The following is a 14,441-nucleotide window of genomic DNA, read 5'->3' as shown; positions in this document are numbered from 1 at the left end:
AACTTTTTTCAGTGCACAGTTCTATGAATTTTAACTCAGGTATAGATTTGTATAAACATCACCACAATCAGGACACTGAATAGTTCAATCACCCCAAAACATTCCCCCAAAGTCTTAACTCAACCCAGCATTAACTCAAACGTCCAATTCCAAACTCATCTGAGACAAGGCAAGTCCCTTCCACTTATGAACCAGTAAAATCAAACACAAGTTAGTTACTTCCTAGATACAATGGGGGTATAGGCATTGGGTAAATACACCCATTCCAAATGGGAGAAGTTGACCAAAACAAAGGGGCAACAGGTTCCCATGCAAATCTAAAATCCAACAGGGCAGTCATTAAATCTTAAAGTTCCAAAATGATCTCTTTTGACTCCATGTATCACATCCATGTCACACTGATGCAAGAGGTAGACTCCCACAGCCTTGGACAGCTCTGCCCCTGTGGTTTTGCAGGGTGAAGCTCCTATCCTGGCTGCTTTCATGGACTGGTGTTGAGTGAGTTTTCTAGGCACACAGTGCAAGTTGTCGGTGGATCTACCCTTCTGGGGTCCAGAGGATGGTGGCCCTTTTCTCACTGCCCTAGCTACACTAGGCAGTGCCACAGTGAGGACTCTGTGTGGGGGTTCCACTCCCACATTTCCCTTCCACACTGCCCTAGCAGAGGTTTTCCATGAGGGCTCTGCCCCTGCAGCAAGTTTCTGCCTGAACATCCAGGCACTGCTATACATCCTCTGAAATCTAGGCGGAGGTTCCCAACCCTCAATTCTTGAACTCTGTGCATTTCACAAGCTCAACACCACATGGAAGCCACCACGTGTTTGAGTTTGCACCCTCTGAAGCAATGGCGCAAGCTGTACTTTGGCCCCTTTTAGCCACAGCTGGAGCTGAAGTAGCTGGGATGCAGAGCACCATGTCTCAAGGCTACACAGAGCAGAGGGGGCCTGGGTCTGGTCCATAAAACCATTTTGTCCTCTGGGCATGTGATGACAGGGACTGCTGTGAAGGTTTCTGACATGCCTTGGAGACATTTTCCCCATTGTCTTGTTGATTAACATTCAGCTCCCAATTACTCATGCAAATTTCTGCAGCCAGCTTGAATTCTTCCCCAGAAAATGGGATTTTCTTTTCTACTACATCATCAGGCTGCAAATTTTCCATACCTTTATGCTCTGCTTCCTCTTTAATGCTTTGCCATTTAGAAATTTCTTCCACCAGATACCCTAAATCATCTCTCTCAAGTTCAAAGTTCCACAGATCTCCAGGGCAGGGGTAAAATGTCACCAGTTTCTTTGCTAAAGCATAGCAAGAGTGGCATTTACTCCAGTTCCCAACAAGTTCCTCATTTCCATCTGAGAGCACCTCAGCCTGTACTTCATTGTCCGTATCACTATCAGAATTTTGGTCAAAGACATTCAGCAAATCTCTAGGAAGTTCCAAACCTTCCCACATCTTCCTGTCTTCTGAGCCCTCAAAGTCTCCAGGCAGTTCCAGACTTTCTCATATTTTTCTGTCTTCTTCTGAGTCCTCCAAACTGTTCAAACTAATAGTGGCAGGAGGCAGACAAATGCCTAGGCAGATAGGAACAGATCCCCAGTGAAAATCCATCTATAAGCCAAAGATAGTTTAAAGCCTGAAACCCAAGCTGCAAGTCAAATCCACAGACTAGATTGGGAACCTGTCTTCCCATTTGACACACTCCTCTGATTGATCCCCACCCTTCACCTATTTTACATATACCTACCCTTTCCTAATTGGTTTTCTACACTGCCATGACCATATTTGAGTGGTGCCTTTGCTTTAGCCTTTTGCTTTTTCCTTGCATACTCACGAACCAATCAGCACACACTCCCATAGTCTGAGCCCACAAAAGCCCTGGACTCAGCCACACTGGGAGAAAAACCACCTGACTGTGGAGGTGAGGGACCACCCCCATGTCCACTCTCCACTGAGAGCTCTTCCATCACTCAATAAAATTCTTCTCCATTCTCATCACCCTTCAATTGAGTGTATCCTCATTCTTCTGGGATGCAGGACAAGAGCTCAGGAACCACCGAACACAGGTACAAGCTATAACAGATGCAGGCTGGGGCATGCCCAGCCCAGCTGCGGGCTGAGCCAGTCCACAAGCCAAACTCAGCCCAGGTGGGGCAAGTGGGCAGGGTGCCTCCTGCGACAGGCAGTGTGTCTGAGGGAGTCCCAGCCAGGGGCATCACCCCCTGGCTGGCAAAATGACTACAAAAAATCCTACATCACAACCTCTGCCTGTTACCCAGTTCCAAAGTCACTTCTACATTTTCGGGTATCCTGATAGCAGCAGTCCACTACCTTGGTACCAATTTACTGTATTAGTCTGTTCTCATGCTGCTATAAAGAACTGCCCAAGACTGGGTAATTTATAAAGAAAAGGGGTTTAATTGACTCATAGTTCTGTGTGGCTAGGGAGGCCTCAGGAAACTTACAATCATGGCAGAAGGTGAAGCAGGAACCTTCTTCACAAGTAGGCAGGAGGTAGGGAGTACCAAGCAAAGGGGGAAGAGCCCCTTATAAAACCATCAGATCTCATGAGAACTCACTCACTATCAAGAGAACAGCATGGAGGAAACTGCTCCCATGATCCAATCACTTTCCACTGGATCCCTCTTACAACATGTAGGGATTATGGGAACTACAATTCAAGATGGGATTTGGGTGGGACACAGCCAAAGCATATCATTTGTCAGCTAAAAATAAAAGGGGAAATTTAAACAGAGCCTAGAGCAGGCAGACAGGAGCCTTCTACCCATGGTACCAATTAAAGTGTTTCTCCTTGTAAAAAGAAAGAGGAATGGGTGAAGGTGTGGGTCAGAAATGTTAATTAAATGAGACTTTCTTTCTACAAATGTGAATAGTTTATGTATTGCTATCTTCTAAGTATAAAGACAAAAGACAGGAAAGACTGACCTTTAACTTCCTTTGCAGTGTCATATTCCTAAGGAAAACCCATGAAAGTAATATCATCAAAAACAGTAGAGTAGGAACACCAGGACTTTTTCCCTCCACAAAAGCAATTCATGAGCTGGCAAAAACTGAAAGAACTTTACAGAATTCTGGAATCAACCAAAAACTTTCAACAACCAGCTGAAGACTGGGTAAAATAATAATCTGCTGCTTTGTGGTAAGAGACTGTCCTAGCATGTTAAATTGCCCACTTGCCATCCCTCATATCTCATGTTGGCAGTAGCCATTCGTGTCACAGCCCACACTCCTGGCACAGACTCCTAGTACCAGGTGGAGGAACTTGGAACTTGTTCTTAAAGAAATATGATCGTCCATTTTGTCCTGTGTAGTGGCCTCCTAAGGAACTGGTGAAGTGGCTTGCCTTTGTTTAGCCACCTCAGAGTGTTCTCAAGGATGAGTGGCTTTCTGTGTAACATTTGCCAAAAGCATTGAAGGCATAAGTACTGGCCACAGCAGACTGGAGCAAGGTACAATACTTAGGCCAAGCAAAAGACAGACTGTAAAGAGAAATCTGAAGTAAGTTCAGAAAAGGGATGTAATTGAAAAAACAAATTGGCCTTCTTGGGCATATTTTATTATCAGGGGACTATCAGACTTTACTTAGTTATAATCTAAAATGTGGTGGCCTCCCAAGAAATGGTTGTTTAAATGATTGATTAGTGGATCCATAGATGGATGGAATACAAATGGTCTACATCCACTATTTCTTATTTTAAGTTAACTTTTTATCCTTTTCCATATTTTTGTATTTCATATTTCTACAAGACCATAAGACCTTCTTCTACTACTTTTAGAATATCAAAACAATCAATAGTGTTATACATATATATCATTTTAAAACTGTTTTCTTATTAAAGTTATGATTTCATACCGAAAATATTAATGTCATTGAAATAGTTAAAATAATTATATCAAATTTTTCAGACATTTAAACAATAAACTGAATTGACTTGGTATGAATCCAATGCAATTTTTTTAAACAAACAATAAAACCACTTATGAAGACCTGTTCCTATTCTCTAGATTCCTTATATTCTATTAGACATTATTATCCAGATAATTTGTTCTTTGTACCAAACTGGATATTGTCCTTTTTTCATGTTTTTAATTGATACATAATAATTGTATATATTTAGGGGGTATATAGTTTTGTTTTGTTTTGTTTTGTTTTTTGAGATAAGGTCTTGCTCTGTTGCCCAGGCTAGAGTGCAGTGTTACAATCATAGCTCACTGCAGCCTCAAACTCCTGGACTCAAGCTCTTCTCACACTTCAGCCTCCTAAGTAACTGGGACTACAGGCATGTGCCACCATGCCTGGATAATTTATTTTATTTTTATTTTTTCAGAGAGTGGGTCTCACCATGTTGCCCAGGCTGGTCTCAAACTCCTGGCCTAAAGCAATCCTCTCGCCTCAGCCTCACAAAGTAATGGGATTACGGATGTGAGCCACTGTGCACAGCAGTACATAGTGATGTGGTGACACATGTAATGTATAGTGATCAAATCAGGGTAATTAGCATATCCATCATCTCCAAAATTTATCATTTCTTCGTGTTGGCAACATTCAATATCCTCCTAGCTATTTGAAACTATATATTATTATTAACTATAGTCATTCTACATCTATACAACACTAGAACTTATTCCTCCTATCTAGCTGTAATTTATATCCTTTAACAAGTCTCTCTATTTCCTCCTTCTCCAATGCCTTTCCCAGCCTCTAGTATTTTCTGTTTGACCTGTTACTTCTATGAGATCAAAATTTTTTTAGCTTCCATATTGAGTGAAGACATGAAGTATTTAACTTTCTGTTACTAGCTTATTTCACCTAACGTAATGTCGTTTATTTCCATCCATGTTGCCATGAATGATAAAATTTCACTCTTTTTATGGTTGAATAGTGTTCCATTGTGTGTGTATGCATTCGTTCATCTGTTGTTGGACACCTACGTTGATTTCATATCTTGGCTATTCCAAACAGTGCTATAATAAACATGGAGTGCAGATGTCTCTTTGATATACTGATTTCTTTTCCTTTGGGTAAATGCCCAGAACTAGGATTGCTAGATCATATGGTAGTTCTATTTTTAGTTTTTTGAGGAATCTCCATACTGTCCTGAAATCTTGAACCATGGCAGAGTGTCACATAGGATGAGCTTAAAGCTTTCATGTGGATTAAACTGGCATGTACTAGATTTTTGAAACACTCAAAGCAATCAGAATGCTGTGAATCTTCCCAAGATGTTGTAAAGGGTCAAAATAATGAGACTAGAAAGAAGATGTATCAAGGCAGGAATAAGGAAAGAAAATTAAAACTACTCTACTCCCCCACACACACTCAGTTCAGACTGTTCAATGAACCAGCTTTATAAGTCTAAAAATAAATTTATTTATTCTAGGAAAAATAGATTATTAGTATGATTATCCAATGAGTTGTCATGTACTATACCTCCTCTTTAGTATCTATCCCACTGGCAACCAGCTTATGATAGAATTTAACAAATAAGCAAATAAACTGCCCCTAACCTAGCTATGTTGGCATTATCTTCATTTTTACTTTTAGAAGTCAAACCTATTTGTCACTTCATTGTAGACCTAGTGTAGTTTGAATAATGTTTCTCACACCTCACTTTTTCCTCACCCTCTCTTGGGACCTCAAATTCATCTTCAGACTTCCCATTTTTATCTTCAAAGACAGCCTGAACCCTTCAATCTCTTACCTTTGCTCTTCCCAGTACCTATTAACTTGCTGCACCTTTAAATGTGTTGCCTACTGTTAAACAAATGTAAGGAACATCCTACCACTCAAATTTACCTCCTTATAAGCTCTTCAGACATCTTTCTTCCAATGGAAATGTTGCTACTGTCCATTTTATCTCCTCCAAGTTTGACAATCAAACACATTACAAAATGCAAAAAGAAAAGGCAAAACTTGTGCAGCTAGTAATTTGGTATTTTTCTAAATGTGTATATTACAAATTTTACATAAATACTTGCTTAATCAAATAACTTGCTTCTTGGAAAGTGACCTGGTCTTTTACCAGAGGGTTGTAAGTGGCAGAGGAGCCTGTAATTGGGACAAGACACCAGGAAGTACCAAACCAGGGCCATGTGCCAGGAATATGAGAGCTAGCGCTTACTCTAAGAGCACACAGCCAGCCATAGATCTTGTCGTTGGGCAGAAATCTGAGAGGTGAAGGTATAGTTTTTTTTAAAGAGATTTCAATCATCTAAAGGGTTTTCCAAGCAAAATTACATTGTGTACCTATAAATTTTCTAAATTCTCTGTCCCCATTCCCAGAAATGGGAGAGAAGTTGATGGGAAGGGAGAGAGAGAAACTGAACTCTAACTGCTACTATCAATTCTGTGCAGGCCTGAAACAATAAACTTGTCTCCCTAACAGTTCAAAAATCTAGTTGAAAAATGAGCACTTGTAAAGGGAAAGCACCCTGAAATGTTAGGAAGAACTTGCAGTTTTAGAGCCAGAAAGATGTGAATTCCAGTTCTGTCTCCATCCTTCCTTTGATATATGTTCCTTGGCAAGTTGTTAATTTCTCAGAGATTATAATGCCTCCCTGGCAACACGGTGGTAAATAATAAACAAAATACTTTCTGTAAAACATTTAGGTCTATGCCTGGCACATAATAGCTACTGGACAAATGGGGATATCTTGAGTGGCTCTGAATGACCTTTTGAGACTTTCCCCCTCTGGGCCTAAGTTTTTTTTTATCTAAAATGGGTATATTAATATCCCTTCACTACGTTGTTACAGGTAATAGACAATCCGAATGCAATAGCTAGTATGATAAAGAGTGTATAAAAGTATTAAGTAAACATCATTTATTTTCCTTGTTAAATCAATTTTTTCAAAATGGTTTTTGATTAATGTGAATTGAGTAGTGAAACGGGAGCTAATGACAGACCAAAAATTGTATAGGAGACAGGCAATTCATCCTCCAACAACCAGGTAACCAGGAGAAACGAACCAACATTGCAGATCTTTGACACTTGGGAGCCTAAGGTTACTTTTCTCCCCACAAAAGTTCTAACTAATGGAGAAGTCCTACAAAGAATGGATGGCCAAACAGGAATCACAGTGTCAGCTGTATTAATGGCTGGGCCAGCACCTAATAACTTCCAACACACAGGGCCCAACTGTCAGCTGTGAGGAAGAATACATTTTAAACCTTGGGACAAAATAATACTCCTGACTCTTCCTAAATCTTGGTCCAAACTATGGGGAATGCAGTCTGTAGAGCACACCAAATCTACTTACTCAGCCAGCTTCAAGGAAGACAGCATCCTGCTGCATGGGTGAACACCTGGAGAACACTGCAGCTAGAAAGTTAATTAAGAGGCCAGAGATGGCCAGGTACGGTGGCTCACAACTGTAATCCCAGCACTTTGGGAGGCCGAGGCAGGCAGATCATAAGGTAAGGAGATCGAGACCATCCTGGCTAACACAGTGAAACCCTGTCTCTACTAAAAATACAAAAAAAATTAGCCGGGCATGGTGGCAGGCGCCCGTAGTCCCAGCTATTCGGGATGCTGAGGTGGGAGAATAGTGTGAACCCGGGAGGTGGAGCTTGCAGTGAGCTGAGATCGCACCACTGCACTCCAGCCTCGGTGAGTGACAGAGGAGACAAAAAAAAAAAACAGAGGCCAGAGATGTGAGCAGGCCCACGGCACCTCAGGTCAAAGAGAGGCAGGTACTGCGCCTCAGGTCAAAGATGGGCAGGACAGAGCCAGTTTCCCCACCACAAGGCATATTGATCACACTCACTAGTAAGATTGCCTGATCAATTAGCTCCACCCCTCCTTCTCCCTGGGGAGAATTGAGCGCTGAGGTAGAGAGGAGCAGAAGAGACTCAAACACTCTCCACTCTTGGGGAAAGAAAGCTTGAGAAGATTCCTAGTTGCATAAGGAAGAGGATAAGTGTCCCCTCCTTCCCCTCCCCATGTCAAAGCTAAAGCAAAGGCCGGGGGTGGTGGCTCACACCTGTAATCCCAGCACTTTGGGAGACCAAGGAGGGGAGATCACCTGAGGTCAGGAGTTTGAGACCAGCCTGGTTAACAGGGTAAAACCCCGTCTCTGCTAAAAACACAAAAATTAGCAGGGCATGGTGGCACACACCTCTAATCCCAGCTACCTGGGAGACTGAGGCAAGATAATCGCTTGAACCCAGGAGGTGGAGGTTGCAGTGAGCCGAGATAGGGCCAATGCACTCCAGCCTGGGCAACAAAGTGAGACTCCATCTCAAAAGAAAAACAAAAAATTCTAAAGCAAAGCAGTAATTTGGGAATAAGGCAGATTGAAGACGGGTCACAAATAGCACCAGAACTAGAGGTTGATTAGGAAGCCACAGAGATGTTTAAGGAAGCTACTGCATGTAGCCAGAGGCAAGGAGACTGACAGGAGGCTCTGACAGAAGAGCAGGTCAGGGCAGACTTTCTGCCAAGGCAGGAAGTAGGTCCTCAATATGAGAACCCAGAGCCTCAGGTAGATAGAGCAAATAAAAGTATGCCACCAAGAGGCTTATGGATACAAAATGGGAAAATTAGCACTAAACAAAGGGTCAAGATATCTGGGCAGTCATTGCAGTCATTCTGACTGTACTGCAAACTAGCCATTGACCTCTAAACATATCACTTTTCATCTCTGGACATCAGTTCTCTCAAACATAAAAATAAGTATCTTCCTTCTCCAACAATAAATGATCATAGAAAAGGAGATGTGCATTTGGTGATGCATTCAATCTGCCCTGTGTCACCTGGATGCAGAAGACATGGGAACTATTGTCTTCTCAACAATGACAATGGAGCACATATTAAACAGAGGATATCTGTTCAAACACCACCCTGGAGAAATGCTGGGCGTGATCTGCAGCAGGATATGAAAAGTGAAATAAGAAACTTTAAACTATATAAGCAGGCTCGTCTTCTTTTTCATATTTTTCTAGGAAATCAGTGAAACAAGAGAACAGCTCCAAGGACAGGACTTGTATTTGAAAATAATGATAGGTGACACATTCTGAACAATTACTTAGATTTTTTTTCTCTGCCTTCTTTTTCTCTCTCCCAAGCCCACATTTACAAAATATTATAGTAAAAAAAGGTCTTCCACTACAAAAAGTGTTTCAGGAAAGAGAGGACATTGTCATTTTTTTCAGGCCCTAAAATTATTGTGTATTGTGGAAATCGAACCCCGGAAAGGAAAAGGAGATTCTGACTTACCTATAAAGCTGAAATCTCCTCTGAAGGAGATTATATACAGCAGGATATAGCTATATCTTTTCCTTTCTCCGGTAGAGAAAGCAAGGCTTCATATTTGAATCTCTAAATTGTACCATTCTGAAAATCCACAAATAAAGAAATGCTTAAGAAAAGAGTGGGCTCCTACTGACTAATTCTGAAATTGTAAGACTGTTCTCATTTTCATTTCCAGCAACCAAAAGAAGTAACACTTCTGGCCACATTCTCTCTCCACTTAAAGGGTATGTGGCCAGTCTATGGGAACACCATGGTGGTAGCCATGTGATTCTGAGTACTATGACTAACATACTTCTGAAAGCAAAGATTTTGGGGGGCTTTTAGAAGACCCTGACAACATTTTAATATTTCATGGAGATATTAAAAGAGATTTCTCTCTTTCTGTGTCACTGTAAAAGGAAGAAAAAAATTAAAGCAACTTGGCACTCTTAGGAGCATATAATTCTTGATGGCAGCTCTTGCCTCTGCAGTTGCTTATATTTTGCAATGAGGATTATGTCATTACCCTACAGGTAGCCCCATTCAAATACAATCTTATTACTAAAAGACTCTAGAATTGAATGGCTATCCCACTAATAGACTGCTTTTCAAACATCTTTAGGATTTTCCAAATATCAAGGATATAATTTGCTGCAAATTTTATTTACAGGTTTTTCACATATAGATATTTCTGCAAATTTTATTTACAGGTTTTTCACATATAGATATTTCTTGCCTAATGAGAGACTGATGTAGAGCTTCTGAAGCTGCCCAAAATATATTCCATTTGATGTTTGCTAAAGTTCTTTTAAGAGAACCAGAGCTCTTCCTGTTCTCCAGCATGGCAGATCAAGGCAAAAAGAGCAATCCCATGTGGAAACTTCACATCTGCAAGCTCTGCCTCAACATCTGTGTTGAGGAGAGTGGAGACAGACTGACCTGAGCAGCCAAGGTGTTGGAGCAGCTCACAGGGCAGACCCCTGTGTTTTGCAGAGCTAGATACAATCAGATCCTTTGGCATGCAGAGAAATGAAAAGATGGCTATTCACTGCACAGTTCAAGGGTTCAAGGCAGAAGAAATCCTGGAGAAGGATCTAAAGGTGCAGAAGTACGAGTTAAGAAAAAATAACTTCTCAGATACTAGAAACTTTGGTTTTGGGATCCAGGAACAGATCGATGTGGGTATCATATGTGACCCAAGCATTGGTATCTATGGCCTGGACTTCTATGTGGTGCTGGGTAGGCCAGGTTTCAGCATCACAGACAAGAAGCACAGAACAGGCTGCATTGGGGCCAAACACAGACTCAGCAAAGAGGAGACCATGTATTGCTTCGAGCATAAGTATGATGGAATCATCCTTCCTGACAAATAAACCCATTTCTATCCAAAAGGCCAATAAAAAGTTTTTGGTGAAAAAAAGAAAACCAGAAAGCTCAGCCTTTCTTAGACTTTATTTGCAGGGCACAGAAAATCATGCTCCACCTTGCCACCCTTCTAAGGAATCAGAGAAAGCCTCATTCCACTGACTCATGACATTTAGAAATAATCTGCCAATGTAGACCTGGTTTCCAGTCTGAGGCCTGAGTCCACTATCATGGTCTTGCATCTGCTGTATTGACTCAAACTATGTAACCACAGTTCAGCCTCGACTTCCCTGCTACAACCTTCAGTTCCTTACCTGGGGGTGATGAGAGGGTGGACAAAAAGGAGTGCTCGCTAGGTTCTCATTCTCCATCTGTCCACTGGGTCCTGTTGCAAGGGGGTAAAGCCTGGGAATCCCATTGTCTTTGCCCTCCAGACTCCTGATGTTGCTCCCTAACACTGACCTGTTGATCATCCTCCCTAATAGGGATTAATTCTCATGGATAACTCCAAACTCCCACTTGAGGTGAGAGGCAAAATTGCTATAGATTAGTGCCTTTTGGAGATTTAATTACTAGTTTTTCCAGATATTTTCCTAAAGATGATAAAGAGTGTCAAAATAGCTGAGCAAGGTGCCTCACGCCTGCAATATCAGCACTTTGGGAGGCTGAGGTAGGAAGATCACTTGAGCCCAGGAAGTCAAGGCTGCAGTGAGCCATGATCACACCACTGCACTCCAGCCTGAGCAATACAGCAGGACCTTGTCTCAAAAACAAACAACAACAACAACAACAACAAAAAGAATGGCAGAGTGGCAAAATAGATTGTTTTGCTTTAATTCTCCTTCTTGACAGGTTCTTCTTTGATGAATGAATGACTGAAATTAAAAGTTCACAGGGAAGCAAAAGGAAAAACGAATGAAGAAATCTGGGTAATCAACTGCTGAATAATTTAGAAAAGATATTACATGCTGATAAAATGGGAAGTCTGAGCATATCACTTGTTTGCCCTTAGATGAAACTTGTGGTCTAATGCAAATCAAGTGTTGTAAGATTTGAGAATGATACATTTAATTCCATGTGCTTAAAAGCTTTTTTTTTTTTTTTTTTTTTTGAGATGGAGTCTTGCTCTGTCGCCGAGGCTGGAATGCAGTGGTGCAATCTCAGCTCACTAGAACCTCTGCCTCCCGGGTTCAAGCAATTCTCCTGCCTCAGCCTCCTGAATAGCTGGGATTATAGGCGCGCGCCACCATGCCTGGCTAATTTTTGTATTTTTTCGTAGAGATGGGGTTTCACCACGTTGGCCAAGCTGGTCTCGAACTCCTGACCTCGTGATCTGCCCAACTCGGCCTCCCAAAGTGCTGGGATTACAGGCGTGAGCCGCCGTGCCCAGCCAAAACTTTTTAATATATGAATGGAAGAATAAAATTACCCATTCAGATTTATCAAAGACATTATGCTTTCGAACTGAATAACAAAAAAAAAATGGCACAAGTGATTTTATCATAATCTGAAATTAAAATGGACATCTATGCCATTTCTAGCATTTCTGTTTTGGTGTCATTACATTTTTTTGAATATTATTTTTGCAGAGTAAAATGATAAGGTACAGTGTAGTTATTTCAACCAGTGATGGAGCCCACCTCTCAGAGCGATGGCTATATGGGAAGTTATTATTCTATTCTCCCTATTTTGTGTATGTTTTAAAATTTACATAATAAAGGAAAAAGTTTTTAAATTTCTTGTGAGACACATGAGTCAGACCTCTTCACTTTAATTCTTACCAGATGCACCCTTCCATCTCTCTCTAAAACATTCAGTTTCCTGGAACATTTAACATCACCTTCAAAGAATGCTAAGAGCTCTGAACTGCTCTGTGTCTCATCCCCTCATTCTCTCTAGCACCCTGCTTCTTCTACTGACAGCCTAGGATGGCAAACAGACCCCACAATCATCGTGTCTGTGGTCTCAGTTCAACTTTTTACCAGTCTGTAAGGCGAAATGGCTGCTTGCCACATCCAGCTATAAGAAAAGGCAGGCCCTTTTCCATCATTGTTTATGCACTAGAGAAAAAAAATGCAGAGACGGTGCTTGCAGGCTTAAAGGGGTTTCAGGGAAGTCTCTTTTATCAGCTGAGCTACACACACTGTTCCCACAAAAAGAGCCATGTTTTACATCAACCTCTTCTTTTGATCTTCTGTGACCTAAAGACTCACATAACAATAGTGTGCTCTGGCCCCAGACTTTCCAGATTGAATGAACCCTTTCTTTCACTTTGTCTTTTCTTTTTTAACAGCTTTATTGAGATATAATTTATATATCACACAATGCACCCATTTAAAGTGACTAATTCAATGGTTCTTAATATGTTCACAGAGTTGTGCAACCATCACCACAATCAAGTCACTGATTCCCCTCTACTTTGTAAGTATCTCCCTTTACATTATAAGAGACTCTCCCTTTGCATTAAATCCCGGAAGGCAGGATGCCCCCTCCCTCTGTCTATGCCTCCCCTACAGCACCTAGCACCAGATGTCAGTATCAGTCATTCTAGATGCTTGTAGTATTATCACTCTCCACTTTCGCCCTTGTTCTAGCTCTCTATCCTAGGTTCAAATTCACAGAAAAAAAAGACAAATGTAGGCAGAAGAAAAATAATATAAATATCATCATCAAACTACTAATAAAAAACCTCTTCTTCTAGCCACATCCCAATTATTAAGGTTTTGTTCTAAAAACAAACAAACAAAAAAACCACTAAACTATTTTGGCTAATATCGTAAAAGATGTGTTTCTGCAATGAGGCTGATGTGATAGATGTCATACACCAAATACTCATCGTATTCAGCTGTAGCAAGTAAGAGCCCTACCAGAACTTGTTTCTGACTCTTGGATCCCTGAGTCCAGTCAAGGACATAAAAGAGATTGCAGATGCTGGTAGGTTGAGGATATGGTAACAAGATCTCTTCAGAGAGGGCTCTTCTCTCCTCATCTCTAATACTTTAGAGGATGGGTTGAAGTATACTGCCTTCTGTCCCCAGACCTGGTTGGGGAGTCTCTGGGAACCCCGGCAACAGCTTGGAAATGTGCTCCCTGCTATAGGAGACATGGAAGACTGGTGCCTGACTTGGCCTGATGAAGCTCAAGTGGGTTGGGGACTAAGAAGTCTGGAAGCTCATTAACTGCTTGGATAGAGAAGCCAAGAGACCACTACTGCATCAGGACTGAGCCGAACAATGCTTTGTGTTTCACATCAGGTGTATGTCAGTAGGGAGAGAGTGTCGGGCAGAGGTTATCCTCCTTCTCAGTCTGCAGGAGGGAAGAGCAGAAAGAGGCTGAGGTGTGTGGTGGATGCCCAGGAAGCAATCCATCTGAGTCCAGGGAACTGCGTAAGAGAGGGCCCAGTAAGAAACCTCTGAAGAGCTCAAGAAGAACCCAAGAGAGAAGCGTCGGCTTCATCATCTCCAGGCCCATCCTGGAGCATCAGCTTTAACCATCCATATGTCCAGAGAAGCTGAAGCTTCCTAGACTAGCAGTGCCCTCCCCTACACCTCTGCTCTCTCCTACCCTTAACACTGGCAGTTCCAAGACAGCAGTTTGTGAGATAGGAAGGTGAGATGAGAGACAGCCAGGAACTCACCCTGTCCCTACAGCAGGCAGCAGCCTGGAGCAAGGTACAACCTGGGATTCAGGAGAAGAGGCGACCAAGGTCAGATGTTTGTTATCCCATGGTTAGGACATTCTAATTACTGAATTGTGAGTGTGTTCGTGTCTTAAAGTGACTATAGGATTGTCACATAAGACTGAGTAGAGAGATTGTGGGATTGG

The 14,441-nt window shown here is 41.7% G+C and overlaps 1 pseudogene; it reads left to right on the top strand.

Annotated features, from left to right (window-relative positions):
* Positions 1 to 10,092: 10,092 nt before the first annotated feature.
* Positions 10,093 to 10,624, top strand: LOC111530699 (annotated as a pseudogene).
* Positions 10,625 to 14,441: the final 3,817 nt, after the last annotated feature.

Source organism: Piliocolobus tephrosceles, chromosome 4 (assembly GCF_002776525.5).
Source record: "Piliocolobus tephrosceles isolate RC106 chromosome 4, ASM277652v3, whole genome shotgun sequence".
Classification (NCBI taxonomy): domain Eukaryota; kingdom Metazoa; phylum Chordata; class Mammalia; order Primates; family Cercopithecidae; genus Piliocolobus; species Piliocolobus tephrosceles.
The sequence above is the reverse complement of the archived record's forward strand: the minus strand, read 5'-3'. Positions and strand labels throughout refer to the sequence as shown.